The following is an 18,467-nucleotide window of genomic DNA, read 5'->3' as shown; positions in this document are numbered from 1 at the left end:
ATTTCCGCCACCTTCAGCGTGATGCCACCACCAAACACATCTTCATGTGCTTTCTCTCCACTGACCTGTTTAATTTCCAGCATTTTCTGTTTCTATTCCAGATTCCAGCATCCGCAGTAATTTTGCTTTTGTACCAAACGCATCTTCCTCTCCCCTCCCCTTTCAACATTCCAAAGGGACCTTTCCCCCCCGGGATGTCTTGGTCCACTTCTCAATCACCTCCAACATCCCCTCCCCTTCCCACAGCACCTCCCTGTACAAGCACAGGAGATGCAACACCTGTCCTTTTTACCACCTCCTTTCCAACCGTCCAAGGCCCCAAACACTTCTTCCAGGTGAAATAGCAATTTTCTTGGTACTTCTTTTAATTTAGTATACTGTGTTCACTGCTCACGGTCTCCTCTGCATTGGGGATACCAAATGCAGATTGGGTGACTGCTTTGCGGAACACCTCCGTTCAGACTGCAACTGTGACCCCGAGCTTCCGGTCGCCTCTCGCTTTAATTCTCTGCTGCACTCCCACTCTAACCCCTCTGTCTTCAGCCTCCTATACTGTTCAAATGAAACTATAGAAGCTCGAGTAGCAGCACCTCACCTTTCGATTAGGCACTTTACAGCCTTCTGGACTCAACATTGAATTCAACAATTTCAGACCATAACCACTGCCCCCATTTTCTTCGTATAGCAACTGTTGATGATGATTCTGCTATTCTCATTTACACCTCCTCTCGACCCATCTTTTTGTTTCTTTACTTGTCCCTTTTGCCTTGCACCATCATATATTTTGTCATTTAATCTCTCCTGCCTTCCACCCTATCACTGACCTTCCCTATTGTTCTTTCCTTCCCTCTCCCACTTTCCCTGCCTTGTTTAAAACCTGTTGCATCACTAACTTTTTCCAGTTCTCACCAAAGGTCATCGACATGAAACATTAATTTTGTTTGTTTCTCCACAGATGCTGCCTGACCTGCTGCATATTTCCAGCATGTTCTGCTTTTATTTCAGATTTCCACAATTCCCAGTAATTTGATTTTGTATAAGATCTTAACTGTTTGGCCAGGAATTGTATGAGATTCATTTGTTCTAGGATAACTGGTGAAATTTTATCTGGCATCATTTGCTGCTTGCATTAAAAGTTGTTGCCATTTTGTTGCTGTTCAAAGCTTTTGCATACTGTATAGATGGAACAAAATGATAATATTCAATCTAATATAAGCAAAAAGCTGCAGATGCTGGAAATCTGAAACCAAAACAGAAAAAGCTGGATACATGCAGCAGGCCAGGAAGCATATGTGGAGAGAACAGACCAGTTAACATTTTGGGTGAGCTTTGAAGAAGTCAGTAAATTGCTGTGCTGCCTTTTGGAAGCAATAGGGTAGGTCCTTCATGATTTTAGGAGCAAATAACTGGAGGTTATTAGTAAGCCAGCCAAAATAAAACTTACCGTTCAGCCTATTCAATGGGTGAGAAAAGAGCAGGCAAATAGCCAAAGATCCTACCAAGCACAATTTAAAAAAAATGCAGAGTAGCCTCTTCTCCCAAACTGCAGGCAAAGCACCACATCAAGAAGAGCCTTCCTTCAGAAAACTTTTCAATGCAGCCGACCCGACCCACTGCTATCCCTGGCCGATGGTCCTCTATGAGTGCTGAAATTATTATTTTTTTTTTTTAAAGTGCATGCGCAATCTATATTCGGTGCACAATGTCAGCTCCGCCCCCCGAAATGGACTCTGGTAGCGAGGCGCTAAAAATAGGTTTAAGTTCTTCTAAAAAGCTGGATTTATTTGGTGCTGAGGTTGGTGAGAAAAACGATCGGAAAGGTGAGTGGACGCCAGAAATCTTTCTTGGGGTAAATAGGGGCCCATGGTACTAGAGCCTGTGGCAGAAATTGGGTAAAAGATAGAAAACAGGTTACTGGACATGAGTAGTTTCACTTTTCTCAATATTCCAGTCCAGAGGATTTATAAAGGTATAACGAGGGCATGCTATCAACACTTTCAGAGGAAATAAAAATAAACAATGTGGTTAATGATAAAGAGTGATTTCAGAAGGACATTGGTTGGTAGATTGATGACTGTCAGATGAAATTTTGTGTGGAAAAATAAAATGATACATTTTGGGAGGAAGAATAAGAAGTCAGCATGGTTTTATGAACGGAAATCATGTTTGACAAATTTGGTGGAGTTCTTTGAGGATGTAACGAGCAGGGGTGGATAAGGAGGAACCAGTGGATGTGGTGTATTTGGATTTCCAGAAGGCATTCGATAAGGTGCCACAAAAGATGACTGCACAAGATAAGAGCTCATGGGGTATGGGAGTAATTAGCATGGATAGAGAATTAGCTAACTAACAGAAAACAGAGAGTCGGGATAAATGGGTCATTTTCCGGTTGGCAAACAGTGACTAGTGGGGTGCCGCAGGGGTCGGTGCTGGGGCCTCAACTATTTACAATCTATATTAATGACTTGGATGAAGGGACTGAGTGTAATGTAGCCAAGGTTGCTGAAGACACAAAGATGGGTGGGAAAGCAAATTGTGAGGAGGACACAAACAATCTGCAAAGGGATATAGACAGGCTAAGTGAGTGGGCAAAAATTTGGCAGATGGAGTATAATGTGGGAAAATGAGGTTATCCACTTTGGTAGAAATAATAGAAAAGCAAATTATAATTTAAATGGAGAAAAATTCAATGACCTGGGGTCCTTGTGCATGAAACATAAAAAGTTAGTATGCAGGTACAGCAAGTAATCAAGAAGGCAAATGGAATGTTGGCCTTTATTGCAAGGGGGATAGAGTATAAAAGCAGAGAAGTCCTGCTACAATGGCACAGGGTATTGGTGAGGCCACACCTGGAGTACTGCGTGCAGTTTTGGTCTCCGTATTTAAGGAAGGATACACTTGCATTGGAGGCTGTTCAGAGAAGATTCACACGGTTGATTCTGGAGATGAGGGGGTTGACTTATGAGGATAGGTTGAGTAGGTTGAGCCTATACACATTGGAGTTCAGAAGAATGAGAGGTGATCTTATTGAAACATATAAGATAATGAGGGGGCTCAACAAGGGGGACATAGCCTTAGAATAAGGGGCTGCCCATGAGGAGAAATTTCTTCTGAGGGTTGTAAATCTATGGAATTCTCTGCCCCGGAGAACTGTGGAGGCTGGGTCATTGAATATATTTAAGGTGGAGATAGACAGATTTTTGAACGATAAAGGAGTAAAAGGTTATGGGGAGCAGGTAGGGAAGTGGAGCTGAGGCCAAATGGCCTACTCCTCCTATTTCTTATGTTCTTAAGACATTTATACAACACACTAAATAAGAAGACATTTATACAACATACTAAATGATAAAACTTTAAAAGTCGAGAAACTTAGAGGTTCAGATACACAAATCTTCAAAAATGAAAGAACAAGCCGATAAGACTTTTTAAAAAAAAAAGCATATCAAATTCTAGATTTTATAAATGAATTTTACAAAAGCAAAGAGAGAGTACCAAACCTCTGCAAATCATTTTCAGTTAGAATATTGCATCCAGTTTTGGGAAAACTGTTTCGGAAGGGCATCAAGGCCATGGAGATGGCGCAGAAGAGTTTTACCAAGAGGGTACCATCGAATAAAAGTTGTAGTTTTGAGGAGAGACTGGAGAAACTAGGATACTTTTCATTAAAACAGAGCAGACTTGATCGAGGTGTTCAAAATTATTAAGGATTTTGATTAAGTAAATTTGGAAAACTATTTTCACTTGTGAGGGAAGATTTTTTTTTAATGCAGATTATTTTTAGGACATGGAATTCCCTACCAGTAGCAGTGGTGGGGACAGAATCCATAATTGCTTTTAAAAGGGAAGTGGATGAATATTTGAAAAAGCAAAATTTGAACGGGTAGTAGAATGGGACCATGTAAAAAGCTCTTTCAGACAACCAGCACAGATTGTAAAATTCAGTGATTCTACTGCATGATCCATTAAAAGTATGTGCTTAGATAGCCACTTAATGACATAGGTTGGAATTGCATGTTATCTGTTTGATCAATAATACAAACTGAGTAAGAGAAAAGTTGAATGTGGGAAGGGGAACTGATACATTTATGCTTTTTATTTCTTCTCTTGCTCCTCCTCTTCTGAAGGAAACAACTTCCTAATGCGGCTGTATTTCATAGTTGTTGGCAGACTTCCAGTACCGCAGCTAATTTGGGATTCTTTATCTTAGCCTGAAGTGTGAGCATTACCAGATTATTTGATCATAGGAAGCATCACAAGTTGAGCCTGATCTTGTCCTTGGCTATAAACACACTTCCAGGAAGGATTGCTGGATGGGAATCAAGAACAGGAAGGTATGTTTCTCTTTCCTTCCCCTCCTAACCTGTGGATACTTGAGTCAAAGTGTCAGCTTTGGCTGAGTTATAGCACTTTTGCCTCTGAAGTCAGCAGGTTTTGAGTTCAAGTCTAACTCCAGAGACTTGAGCACATAATCTAGGTTGGCACTTCAGTGCAGTACTGATGGAGTGTTGCACTGTTAGACGTGTCATCTTTTGGATGAGATGTTAAACCAGGGCTCCGTCTGCTCTCTCAGGTGGATGGAAAAGATCTGTGGCCATTCGGAGAAGAGCAGGGGAGTTGTCCCTGGTGTCTGCAATATTTATCTCTCAACTAGCATCGCTAAAGCTAAATCCGGTCATTATCTTGTTGGTAGGTGTCGAAATCTCGACTCTCAATATAACTCTGACACAATCAGTTCCGGTAGATGTTCCTTTAATAAGTTTTACTTGCAGTAAGGAAGAGTCTTGCTCAGTCAAGGGCTAAGGGAAGACTCTCACAGTGGTACAAATTTACAATATCTTTTTACAGTAGAATAAACAAGTTAGGGTTCCATCACGTGCATCAGTTCTGCCCTTGCGGTCAGCAAATACAGATAAAGAATTCTCCAATCATTTAATTAGTACCACATCCTTGTTTAAGTCTTTACATATCTGTAAAACCTTTATCTAGTCCTTCTAAGGTTTAGCATAGCAAAAGGTTATTAGTAGGGAGTACAACAGGACATTCTTTCTGTTATCTGGTGGTTAAGCCTCCGGCTGGGTGGGTATATTCAAGGTTCCCTCGCTCAAAACAGATGGCTCCTGCTTTTCGCAATTAAACCCCTATCAGCAGTTTGTCGAGGTTAGCATGTTTATGCAGAAGCAGACTGTTCGCTGCAGGAGCTTTTGGGAGGACCGGAACTCCATTTTGTTTCACTGCCAAAGGGTACATGAAACAGGAAATGTAACTTTAAAAGTACATTTCCACATGGGGCCTAACTGTGTACAAATTGGCTGCTGTTTCCTACATTACAACAGTGACTACATTTAAAAAGTACTTCATTGACTATAAAATGCTTTGTGATGTGCTGAGGTTGTGAAAGGCGCTATATAAAAATGCAAGTTCTTTTCAATTGTAACACCCCCATCACTGCTTCAGACAAGATCCAGTAACTGACACAGAACAGGAATCAAACTAGGTACATTCCTGGTTTGTGGCTTTGTACCACACAATGCATTTGTCCAATTACCCATTGAGGGGTGTGAAATTGCTCAGATGACAATTTTATTAATACTTTGCATTATTTTTTTTTAACTCAAAACTTGCCAGCTTAACAAAGCCAGTCAGAGCACTTCTTGCTTTTTGGTTCTGCCCACATATCCCAAAATCAAAATCCTTCTTAAAATACAATTTTCTGTCACTGAGTATTCTAATCTGTGTACGTTCCGTTAGCTGGAAGATTTGCATAGTTACATATAAACCGTATAATTTCTACAGGGTTTTTTCGACCTCACCACTTGGTCACAAGACAGGTTGCACTATTTCATTGTTGTGACATTTGTTGAATAGTTACATTTTCTATTTACTAATGTTAGTTGGTCTAGTTTAAAAAAATACTCAACTGTTTTTTTCCCTCTTTAAAATTAAAGGGGCATTGTGTTTAAATTTCAGTTGTGGAAGTTGCCTCCACCGGATTGATTTTTTCTCTCTTGAGGCCCATCCTTTAGTGGCCCAAAATGTATTGTGTTCAATTTTAGTAACACTTTGTGGGACAGTTATCTAACCATTCTCTGAATACATAGGCAGGTACTTTCTGCTGCATGCCTATATTTATGAACTCCAATTTAAAAAAATCTGTCCCATCACAGAGGTTGTTTCATCTTCTCACAGGTACAGGAAACTTTTTTACAAAAGAAAGAAAAAGGAGTCACCCTATCGCACAGGTTATTTCCTTTGCTCAAGGGTATGCAAGTACTGCATGGAAGAGAGAAATGAACTGCCCTTTTGGGATTATTCATGCTCCATATTCAGGCAGAGATCTAGTAACCGGTTTGGTTTGGCTTGTACTGGTTAGACCCACTAACAGCATCCATCCCTTGTAGATCAGATGTGATTTTCCTGTAAAACTGTTAGCTGAAGTCTGTGCACTGTATATATAAAAAAAAAAGTGTTCCTTGGTTTGTAAGCTGATTTCTTAGTGGCAGTAATATATTTCTCCCTTTTTTAAATTGCACTTGCCTCACACAGATAAATCTGTTATGAGCCAGTCTTTTCTGTGCATGTTCATGCTACAGGGTAATTGAATTATTCCTATTCTGTCTCTTGTGCTTTAGAAAATAATGCATTTGGGCTGATTTGTGAGCATGTGGATAATTTCATATGTAAATAACACAAGCAAATCTTCTGTGACAGCACAGATGGTTCAGATGTTACATCTTGGTGACTGAATCATTCAAAATGGCAGCTTGGAATTGACCACTGCAGTGGTGTAGTAAATATTTTTAATTACAAGATTGTTTTAATCATTGCATCTCATATTCTGTCTGGTTTAATAAAGATAATATACATGGCGTTGGTTGTTTAATAAAGAAAACATAGATGATTTTAGAGCAAAGTTTTGCTCTACAGGAGTTGCTTGTGGATCTACAGTAATTTGTTAAATTTGGATTTTTGCCTACTAAGCTTAAACACTAACCTGCTTTTGTTCGATCTATACAGTATTAACTCACATTTTTGCAGTCATTTTAATTTAAATTTGGGATGTGGTTGATAGCAGTTTATTTTTTTCTCTGGTGCGAGCTGGAGTTTGGGGTGTGGCCTAAGCAAATTATACAGTGGTTCAATGATGAGCACACATGAAGTTATTAATATCTTTAGAATTATACTACTCAATAGAAGGTTAATGCTATACCTATGAAGGACCCATCGTTCAGATATTGGTTACAACTGAATAAATGAGATTCAACATGTGAAATAGGTGTTGTCAAAATACTGAACTTAATCTGTCTTGACACTACAAGTATCAATACAGATGGCCAGGGAAGGAACGCAAGAAATTTTCTTTTCTTTATAATGTATCAGCAGTGTGACTGAAAATCCAGAGCTTTTTAATCTAGGTTATCAAATCAAATCACCTTGTCTAGACATTGAAGTGATGAGCCTATTGTTACTTTCTTTCTAAGCTTCCCTATGATCATTCTATTCCATTCATCGTATACATTTATGTTACAAATTTATTTACCTAATATATGACAATTTAATTTGGTCAATGTAAATTTTCATTTGTTACTTGTCTGCCCAATTGCTTAACTAATTTAAAGCTGCTTTTATACTGGCACAGTTTTCGAGGAGCCCCTTGTCCATGAAATAGTTGCCAACATTTACATTGCTAAACTAGTTACCATCTCCTGGTGGCAAACGCATAGTGGGAACTGGATTTAGTAGCAGGAAACACGGGAGCTGGCTCTCGTATGCCAATCTTCTGGGATGATATAAAAGCAGCTAAGTTCTCCCAAACCTATGCCTACTATTTCTTTTTAGTGTGAGCAGATTTGAAAAGCTTGCAATTCGATTCTTTATATAGATTAGAAACCACATCAATCGATGTATAGCCCCTTGAGGCACATAGGCAAGACATAGATCCAATCCAATCCGACCGATTTCTACCCAGTCTTCCTGGGAGCTTTTTAAAAAAAAATGAACTCTTTCATGTGGAACTTTGTCAAAGCTTTCCAAGGGTCCAAATAAACCATATCATAGGGGAGTCCCATTACATAAGAAATAGGAGCAGGAGAAGGTCATTTGGCCCCTCGAGCCTGCTCCGCCATTCAATAAGATGATGGCTGATCTGATCTTGGCCTCAACTCCACTTTCCCGCCTGCTCCCCATAAACTTTGACTCCCTTACGTTCAAAAATCTGTCTCTCTCTACCTTAAATTTATTCAATGATCCAGCCTCCACAGCTCTCTGGGGTAGAGAATGACAAAGATTCACAATCCTCTGAGAGAACAAATTCCTACTTATCTCCGTTTTAAATGGGTGACCCCTTATTCTGAAATTAAGCCTCCTAGTTCTAGATTCCCCCACGAGGGGAAATATAAGAACATAAGAAATAGGAACAGGAGTAGGCCATACGGACCCTCGAGTCTGCTCCGCCATTCAATGATCATGGCTGATCTGATCATGGACTCAGCTGCACTTCCCTGCCCGCTCCCATAACCCCTTATCCCCTTATTGTTTAAGAAACTGTCTATTTCTGTCTTAAATTTATTCAATGTCCCAGCTTCCACAGCTCTGAGGCAGCGAATTCCACAGATTTATAACCCTCAGAGAAGAAATTTCTCCTCATCTCTTTTAAATGGGCGGCCCCTTATTCTAAGATCATGCCCTCTAGTTCTAGTTTCCCCATACAGTGGAAACATCCTCTCTGCATCCACCTTGTCAAGCCCCCTCATAATCTTATACGTTTCGATAAGATCACCTCTCATTCATCTGAATTCCAATGAGTAGAGGCCCAACCTACTCGACCTTTCCTCATAAGTCAACCCCCTCATCTCTGGAATCAACCTAGTGAACCTTCTCTGAACTGCCTCCAAAGCAAGTATATCCTTTTGTAAATATGGAAACCAAAACTGCAGTATTCCAGGTGTGGCCTCACCAATACCCTGTATAGCTGCAGCAAGACTTCCCTGCTTTTATACTCCATCCCCTTTGCAATAAAGGCCAAGATTCCATTGGCCTTCCTGATCACTTGCTGTACCTGCATACTATCCTTTTGTGTTTCATGCACCCCCAGGTCCCGCTGTACTGCAGCACTTTGCAATCTTTCTCCATTTAAATAATAACTTGCTTTGATTTTTTTCTGCCAAAGCGCATGACCTCACACTTTCCAACATTATACTCCATCTGCCAAATTTTTGCACACTCACTTAGCCTGTCTATGTCCTTTTGCAGGTTTTTTGTGTCCTCCTCAGGCATTGTTTTTCCTCCCATCTTTGTATCGTCAGCAAACTTGGCTATGTTACACTCAGTCCCTTCTTCCAAGTCGTTAATATAGATTGTAAACATCCTCTCTGCATCTACCCTGTCAAGCCCCCTCTGAATCTTATATGTTTCAATTAGATCACCTCTCATTCTTTTAAACTCCAATGAGTATAGGCCCAACCTGCTCAACTTTTCTTTCAAATTATCTTCCAACAAAGTTGAGGAAGATTGTCAGACAAGATTCCCATCTTCTGGATCCATGCTGACTGCCTATTAAACAGTTGTTATATAACTGTTCCTCTGGCCTTCTCAGAAGAATGGTTTCCCTTATTTTACCTGTTACTAATCTATGCTAATGGACCTCTCGTCGCCCAGGTCAACTTTGTCACCCCTATTTTTTTTAAATCTAGATATCTTGCTTTTGTAACATAGTATTGATTAAAACCATTAATACAGCTTGTTAGTAGATTATTCTGTCTGCTCCTGTTCTTTTTTATATTTGCTTGAAAGAAATTGAATTATTCAGTAGTGTGAATTAAATTTTGATGAAATAAATTAGATGTTGACTTTTAATGCAAATTGATTTAGGTAACTTAAGATTTGTACAGAGTTTTAGCGAGAGGGAGATGTGAATGGTGAGAGTCTATTACAGGTTGGACCTCCTTCGTCCGGCATGATTCTGCTGGCCAGAGGCGCATGCGCAGAACGTGGCCGCCTCCACCCCGACTTTGGGGCCACGCCGACACTCGGCCTGCCGGGGGCCTGTTGACACTTTGGGCCCACACGAGGCACCAACCTGCCCCCTCCCCCCAGGCTGACCTCCCTTTATCTGGCAAAATCCCTTATCCGGCACCGTCGGGACCTTGGCCATGTCGAATAAGGGAGGTTCTACCTGCAGGCTGTAGTTTACTCTGATTTCAAGCTTTACATGTTTTATAGGTCCATTATTTTTCAATTGAAAAAAAATTGTTCTTGGGATATGGCCAACTCTGACAATCCAGTATTTATTGCCCTTCCTTAATTACCCTGAGGGTATTAAGAATCAACGACATAGTGTGGAATTAGTCACCTACAGGCCCAATTAGGTAGGAGCGTCGGGTTCCTTTCCATGAAATACATTAGAGGGCCATTGTGATTTTTACAACAGTCCAGCTTTCGTGATGTCTACCCACAACGTACCAGATTTTGGGGAATTCGATTTCGCAACTTGTCATCGTCCAATTTGAACTCAAACTGCAGCACCATAACCACTCAGCAACCATAGTCGCAGTTGTAAGTTACAAAAAGTAACATATTCAGTTTTTTGTCAGGATATATTTTCAACTTGGAAAATCTTTATTTCTTTAAGTGTAATATCATAAAAATAAAGTTTTATTTCTACAATAAAACAAAAGCACAATACAGGGTACTGCAGAGGCTGGATATCAGAAATAAAACCAAAGAATGCTGGAGACACGCTTCCTCGGTTTCTTTCTCCAGCGATGCTGCCTGACCTGCTCAGTGTCTCCAACATGTTCTGTTCTTATTTTAAAGTTTAATTTCAGTTGTCTAGTTCCTAAAAGAAAGCAACAGTTTCCATCTACACTGGACTTGATTCTGTAAACAAGTACTTTCAAAAGGAGGAATTTGAGAAGCAATGTTATTTTATACACTGTATCTCGGAGAGTGGCTAACAATCATAGACCTCCGGCAACTTTACTTTCACACATGCAGAACCTTCATACGAAAAGTATTTGAGGGCATAATTCAACATTCTTCCCCTCACCCCATCCCTCCCATTTATCAAAACTTTATCTGAAGAGGAATTTCAGTCATCACTGGGGGAAGGGAGTTATTACCAGAGAAAATCTGCAGTAAATGCAGTCAGATAATGTTCCTTGTCTGCCCCTCTACCACCACACCTTTTCCGTGGCAACAGCTTTGCTTTCAGGCAGGCTCTTTATTTTCCATCAGTGGCAGCAGATTTATGTCTGCAGTCTCCCACAAAATAAAAGTTTAATCAACAATTGCTACTTTCTGTTTACTAGTTATCACTCTCTCTCTCTCTCTCTCTCTCTCTCTCTCTCTCTCAGTATTTATAAGTTAGAGGGAAAGTCTTGCCAAAGATTTTCTATTTGAATTTTCAGATTTCTGGACTGAAACATTTGTATGCTGTGCCGTTGACAACCTTTTGCGGTCCACTTGAGCCCACCTCCCTCAATCTCAATCTATCTGTACAGGTTCAAAATTTAACTGAAGAGAAGGGGAGGTAATTTAGTAGACTCTTCACATTTGGGCAAATGAGCCCGGTCTGCAGGCCAGTATTGCTCTAAGTGCCTGTACACCCACAGAGGGACTGGAAGAAGGAAACATAGAAAATAGGTGCAGGAGTAGGCCATTCGGCCCTTCGAGCCTGCACCACCATTCAATAAGATCATGGCTGGTCATGCAACTTTAGTACCCTATTCCTGCTCTCCCTCCATACCCCTTTAGCCATAAGGGTCACATCTAACTCCCTTTTGAATATATCTAACGAACTGGCCTCAACAACTTTCTGTGGTAGAGAATTCCACAGGTTCACAATTTTCTGAGTGAAGAAGTTTCTCTTCATCTCGCTCCTAAATGGATTACCCCTTATCCTTAGACTGTGTCCCCTGGTTCTGGACTTCCCCAACATTGGGAACATTCTTCCTGCATCTAACCTGTCAAATCCTGTCAGAATTTTATATGTTTCTATGAGATCCCCTCTCATTCTTCTAAATTCCAGTGAATACAAGCTTAGTCAATCCAGTCTTTCTTCATATGTCAGTCCTGCCATCCCGGGAATCAGTCTGGTGAACCTTCGCTGCACTCCCTCAATAGCAAGAATGTCCTTCCTCAGATTAGGAGACCAAACTGTACACAGTATTCAAGGTGTGGCCTCACCAAGGCCCTGTACAACTGCAGCAAGACCTCCCTGCTCCTATACTCAAATCATCTCGCTATGAAGGCCAACATGCCATTGGCCGCCTTCGCTGCCTGCTGTACCTGCATGCCAACTTTCAATGACTGATGTACCATGACATCCAGGTCTCTTGCACCTCCCCTTTTCCTAATCTGTCACCATTCAGATAATAGTCTGTCTCTCTGTTTTTGCCACCAAAGTGGATAACCTCACATTTATCTACATTATACTGCATCTGCCATGCATTTGCCCACTCACCTGGCCTGTCCAAGTCACCCTGCAGCCTCTTAGCATCCTCCTCACAGCTCACACTGCCACCCAGCTTAGTGTCATCTGCAAACTTGGAGATATTACATTCAATTCCTTTGTCTAAATCATTCATGTATATTGTAAATAGCTGCGGTCCCAGCACTGAACCTTGTGGTACCCCACTAGTCACTGCCTGCCATTCTGAAAAGGACCCGTTTATTCCTACTTTTTGCTTCCTATCTGCAAACCAGTTCTCTACCACGTCAATACATTACCCCCAATACCATGTGCTTTAATTTTACACACTAATGTCTTGTGTGAGACCTTTTCAAAAGCCTTTTGAAAGTCCAAATACACCACATCCACTGGTTCTCCCTTGTCCACTCTACAAGTTACATCCTGAAAAAATTCCAGAAGATTTGTCAAGCATGATTTCCCTTTCATAAATCCATGCTGACTTGGACCGATCCTGTCACTGCTTTCCAAATGCGCTGCTATAACATCTTTAATAATTGATTCCAACATTTTCCCCACCACCGATGTCAGTCTAACCGGTCTATAATTCCCTGTTTTCTCTCCCTCCTTTTTTTAAAAAGTGGTGATACATTAGCTACCCTCCAATCCATAGGAACTGATCCAGAGTCGAGAGAATGTTGGAAAATGATCACCAATGCATCCATTATTTCTAGGGCCACTTCCTTAAGTACTCTGGGATACAGACTATCAGGCCCAGGGGACTTATCAGCCCTCACTCCCATCAATTTCCCCAACACAATTTCCTGACTAATAAGGATTTCCTTCAATTCCTCCTTCTCACTAGACCCTCTGTTCCCTAGTATTTCCAGAAGGTTATTTGTGTCTTCCTTAGTGAAGACAGAACCAAAGTATTTGTTCAGTTGGTCTGCCATTTCTTCCCCATTATGAATTCACCTGATTCTGACTGCAAGAGGCTTACATTTGTCTTAATTAATCTTTTTCTCTTCACATATCTGTAGAAGCTTTTGCAGTCAGTTTTTATGTTCCCTGCAAGCTTACTCTCATACTCTATTTTCCCCCTCCTAATTAAACCCTTTGTCCTCCTCTGCTGAATTCTAAATTTCTCCCAGTCCTCAGGTTTGCTGATTTTTTGGTCAATTTATATGCCTTTCCTTGGATTTAACACTATCCCTAATTTCCCTTGTTAGCCACGGTTGAGCCACCTTCCCCATTTTATTTTTACGCCAGTCAGGGATGTACAATTGTTGAAGTTAATCCATGTGATCTTTAAATGTCTGCCATTGCCTATCCACCATCAACCCTTTAAGTATCATTTGCCAGTCTATCCTAGCCAATTCACGTCTTGTAGCATCGAAGTTACCTTTAAGTTCAGGATCCGAGTCTCTGAATTAACTGTGTCACTCTCCATCTTAATGAAGAATTTAACATATTATGGTCACTCTTCCCCAAGGGGCCTCGCACAACAAGATTGCTAATTAATCCTCTCATTACACAACACCCAGTCTAGGATGGCAAGCTCTCTAGTTGGTTCCTCGACATATTGGTCTAGAAAACCATCCCTTATACACTCCAGGAAATCCTCCTCCACTGTATTGCTACCAGTTTGGTTAGCCCAATCTATATGTAGATTAAAGTCACCCATTATAACTGCTGTATCTTAATTGCACGCATCCCTAATTTCCTGTTTGATGCCATCCCTAGCCTCACTACTACTGTTTGGTGGTCTGTGCACAACTCCCACTAACATTTTCTGCCCTTTGGTGTTCCGCAGCTCTACCCGTTCAGATTCCACATCCTCCAAGCTAATGTCCTTCCTTACTAGTGCGTTAATCTGCTCTTTAACCAGCAACCTCCTTTTCCTTTCTGTCTATCCTTCCTGAATATTGAATACCCCTGGATGTTGAGTTCCCAGCCTTGGTTACCCTGGAGCCATATCTCCGTAATCCCAATTACATCATATCCGTTAACAGCTATCTGCGCAGGTAATTCATCCACCTTATTATGAATGCTCCTCTCATTGAGACACAGAGCCTTCAGGCTTGTTTTTTTAACACGCTTTGTCCTTTTAGAATTATGTTGTAATGTGGCCCTTTTTGATTTTTGCCTTTGATTTCTCTGCCCTCCACTTTTCCTTATCTCCTTTCTACCTTTTGCTTCTGCCCCCATTTTACTTCCCTCTGTCTCCCTGCATAGATTCCCATCTCCCTGCCATATTAGTTTAAACCCTCCCCAAGAGCACTCGCAAACACTTCCCCAGGACATTGGTTCCGGTCCTGCCCAGGTGCAGACCGTCCGGTTTGTACTGGTCCCATCTCCCCCAGAACCGGTTCCAATGTCCCAGGAATTTGAATCCCTCCCTCTTGCACCATTCCTCAAGCTACGTATTCATCTTAATTATCCTGCTATTTCTACTCTGACTAGCACATGGCACTGGTCGCAATCCTGAGATTACTACCTTTTGAGGTCCGACTTTTTAATTTAACTCAAGATGGTTGCAAACTGGGAGAAGGAAAATGATTGTCAGCTGCAAGAAGAGAAGGGAAAGTGGGGAATTAATTAAAATAAATTTATGCAAGAAAAGAAACTTTGAGAATAGTAAAGGAAAAACCTAGCAGTAAAAAGGAAAATGACAATGCAATGCAACTGAATGTTGTTAGAAATTTGGTCAACAAAGCCATCTAGTGGTCAGAGCCTGTAATTGCATTGACAGTGACATAGGAAACAGAATGGGAAATGTGGTCATAAGAAGTTATAATGGAAAAAATTGACACACAAGTGTAACCAAACAAACAATGATAATGGGAAGAAAGGTTTGTAGACAGGGAATGTGTGCAAATGTACGATTTTTAGTATACCAGTTGATCTCCCTTAGTGCTGTTCAAACTGACAAAATGAGATGGGAGGCACATTGGATGTGTTTGACAGTACATCAGAAGAGGAAGACCCTTGCTTTCCATGGCACCGACGCCATACTGTGTGGGATCAGCAGGTGCATAGGAGAGGGGCCGAGGTCGCAGGACTCTCCGACAGGAACTTCTTTTGTGGTTCTATTGATGGAAGAATATCCCTTGCAGTCTATAAAAATTCCTGGTTGCTGTGGCGGTGCTCGGGTTGCCACACATGTGTAATCGATTTGCACCCTGCACCTATGAGTATTCAGCCAGAGAGGTGAATCTGAGCAGCTGTTCTTTCTGGCTATTGGCATCACGGGAAGCTTGCAGAACTCCCAGTCCTGGCAAGCATTCCATCAGTGAAATTTTGAATGTGCCGTACAGCCCATTAAAGGGACTGCGCACCCCCCACAAATTAGGGGGAATATTGCCCTTGCTACGTTTCCAGTACTGCCCTGGAAGGATATAAAAGGGGTCAGAGGGTCTAGTAAGGAGGAGGAACTGAGGGAAATCTTTATTAGTCGGGAAATTGTGTTGGGGAAATTGATGGGATTGAAGGCCGATAAATCCTCAGGGCCTGATGGACTGCATCCCAGAGTACTTAAGGAGGTGGCCTTGGAAATAGTGGATGCATTGACAGTCATTTTCCAACATTCCATTGACTCTGGATCAGTTCCTATCGAGTGGAGGGTAGCCAATGTAACCCCACTTTTTAAAAAAGGAGGGAGGGAGAAAACAGGGAATTATAGACCGGTCAGCCTGACCTCAGTAGTGGGTAAAATGATGGAATCAATTATTAAGGATGTCATAGCAGCGCATTTGGAAAGAGGTGACATGATAGGTCCAAGTCAGCATGGATTTGTGAAAGGGAAATCATGCTTGACAAATCTTCTGGAATTTTTTGAGGATGTTTCCAGTAAAGTGGACAAGGGAGAACCAGTTGATGTGGTATATTTGGACTTTCAGAAGGCTTTCGACAAGGCCCCACACAAGAGATTAATGTGCAAAGTTAAAGCACATGGGATTGGAGGTAGTGTGCTGACGTGGATTGAGAACTGGTTGTCAGACAGGAAGTAAAGAGTAGGAGTAAATGGGTACTTTTCAGAATGGCAGGCAGTGACTAGTGGGGTACCGCAAGGTTCTGTGCTGGGGCCCCAGCTGTTTACACTGTACATTAATGATTTGGACGAGGGGATTAAATGTAATATCTCCAAATTTGCGGATGACACTAAGTTGGGTGGCAGTGTGAGCTGCGAGGAGGATGCTATGAGGCTGCAGAGTGACTTGGATAGGTTAGGTGAGTGGGCAAATGCATGGCAGATGAAGTATAATGTGGATAAATGTGAGGTTATCCACTTTGGTGGTAAAAACAGAGAGACAGACTATTATCTGAATGGTGACAGATTCGGAAAAGGGGAGGTGCAACGAGACCTGGGTGTCATGGTACATCAGTCATTGAAGGTTGGCATGCAGGTACAGCAGGCAGTTAAGAAAGCAAATGGCATGTTGGCCTTCATAGCGAGGGGATTTGAGTACAGGGGCAGGGAGGTGTTGCTACAGTTGTACAGGGCCTTGGTGAGGCCACACCTGGAGTATTGTGTACAGTTTTGGTCTCCTAACTTGAGGAAGGACATTCTTGCTATTGAGGGAGTGCAGCGAAGATTCACCAGACTGATTCCCGGGATGGTGGGACTGACCTATCAAGAAAGACTGGATCAACTGGGCTTGTATTCACTGGAGTTCAGAAGAATGAGAGGGGACCTCATAGAAACGTTTAAAATTCTGATGGGGTTAGACAGGTTAGATGCAGGAAGAATGTTCCCAATGTTGGGGAAGTCCAGAACCAGGGGTCACAGTCTAAGGATAAGGGATAAGCCATTTAGGACCGAGATGAGGAGAAACTTCTTCACCCAGAGAGTGGTGAACCTGTGGAATTCTCTACCACAGAAAGTAGTTGAGGCCAATTCACTAAATATATTCAAAAGGGAGTTAGATGAAGTCCTTATTACTAGGGGGATCAAGGGGTATGGCGAGAAAGCAGGAATGGGGTAATGAAGTTGCATGCTCAGCCATGAACTCATTGAATGGCGGTGCAGGCTAGAAGGGCTGAATGGCCTGCTCCTGCACCTATTTTCGATGTTTCTATGAACCAGAAGCAAAAAAATTGAGGACAGTGGTGACTTTCACAGCCACTGATAATGTGTGGCTGCCAGGTCCAGCAGGTAGCAGGTCTTCTAGGAGACTGCAGATGTTTGCCACCACCTGACATGACAACCTCAACCTGCGGAAGCACTACTCTTCCGAAAGGTCAAGGAAGGCAAGCTTCTGGCAGGAAACCTACATGGGTAGTGCCTCCTGCGACCTCGGCCCCTTTCCTGTGCAACCACAAGAGGAGGTTTGTGCAGGTGTGTGCCAGATTCGCCGGGAGCTCTTCATGATGCATTCATACCACCATGCTTGAAGCTCCATGAAGGCAGCCACACACTCCATGGTATACATTGATGGCCCTGGAAGACAAAAGAAAGGGATATGAATTAGTTGTGGCAAAGTCACCATCTTGACGATCACCGTACTCCATCTTCTCAGAGTTCAGTCATTGATTAAATAAAGTTAATATGCACGTCAGAGATATTTGTAATTCTGTTACCAGCTACCTGCGAATTCCCTGTCTCTCCCTTTCCGATTGAGAGGAATACAAATGTGCCACTTGTCTCCAGGGCATCCTGTTCTGCATGTCCACCTCCAGTCCTCTCCCTCTCCCGTGCTTTTTGTACGCTCTTCCACAAGGGACAAAAAATCAGACTGGTGAGTGATTGAAGGTCAGGTATTCACCCAATGGATGCAGAGCAATTCACTGAGGGTGACTATGAGACAAATACGTCATATTACATAAGGATTGGGGTGAGTGGCAGCGGTGGATGAATAAATGCGGAAGTGATGAAGTATACAGAAAGTGAAGGCTAGGTACTGCTGAAATTTGAGTGGGTGTGAGGAGTGATCTGATGGAGAACGATTTGCAAGACAGAATGAAAGGGGATGGTGGCTTAAACCACAGGATGCAGGTGAATCAGCAAAGTACTCACTTTTCCGACCTGGTTATATCATTAAATCGCGTCCTAAGTTGCATC

General features: G+C 41.9%; 1 protein-coding gene across 7 annotated transcripts in view; it reads left to right on the top strand.

Moving 5' to 3' along the window:
• Positions 1-18,467, top strand: part of arhgap21a (Rho GTPase activating protein 21a) — a 306,788-nt gene that overhangs the window by 149,753 nt on the left and 138,568 nt on the right. Inside the window, exon 1 of one of the 7 annotated variants that reach the window (XM_070881437.1) lies at positions 4,291-4,331. The exons of 5 other annotated variants lie outside the window; for them this stretch is intronic. The gene's annotated coding sequence lies outside the window, so the exon portion shown is untranslated. Of the gene's footprint in view, positions 1-4,290; positions 4,332-6,191; positions 6,240-18,467 lie in introns of those variants that run through there. One more of the 7 variants, XM_070881441.1, reaches the window with a different exon arrangement.

Source organism: Pristiophorus japonicus, chromosome 5 (genome assembly GCF_044704955.1).
Source record: "Pristiophorus japonicus isolate sPriJap1 chromosome 5, sPriJap1.hap1, whole genome shotgun sequence".
Lineage (NCBI taxonomy): Eukaryota > Metazoa > Chordata > Chondrichthyes > Pristiophoridae > Pristiophorus > Pristiophorus japonicus.
The sequence above is the reverse complement of the archived record's forward strand: the minus strand, read 5'-3'. Positions and strand labels throughout refer to the sequence as shown.